The sequence below is a fragment of the Arachis duranensis genome, chromosome 10 (genome assembly GCF_000817695.3).
Source record: "Arachis duranensis cultivar V14167 chromosome 10, aradu.V14167.gnm2.J7QH, whole genome shotgun sequence".
Classification (NCBI taxonomy): domain Eukaryota; kingdom Viridiplantae; phylum Streptophyta; class Magnoliopsida; order Fabales; family Fabaceae; genus Arachis; species Arachis duranensis.
The window spans coordinates 70,068,329-70,068,653 of record NC_029781.3 but is presented as its reverse complement, the minus strand read 5'-3'; positions in this window follow the sequence as shown (position 1 = coordinate 70,068,653).

The following is a 325-nucleotide window of genomic DNA, read 5'->3' as shown; positions in this document are numbered from 1 at the left end:
TGGTCAAAAATTTTTAAAAATTAGTTGTTTCTTACAAGTCAAGTCAAATTTTCAATTTTAAAAATCTTATCTTTTCAAAATATTTTTTCAAAAATTATATCTTTTTCATTTTTTTTCCATTTTTCGAAAATTTCAAAAATCTTTTTCAAAATATTTTTCAAAATATTTTTCTTATCTTTATATCATATTTTCGAAAATTAGCTAACAATTAATGTGATTGATTCAAAAAATTTGAAGTTTGTTACTTTCTTGTTAAGGTTCAATCTTTAAGTTCTAGAATCTTATCTTGTAGTTTCTTGTTAGTGAAGTAAGTAATTTTAAAAAA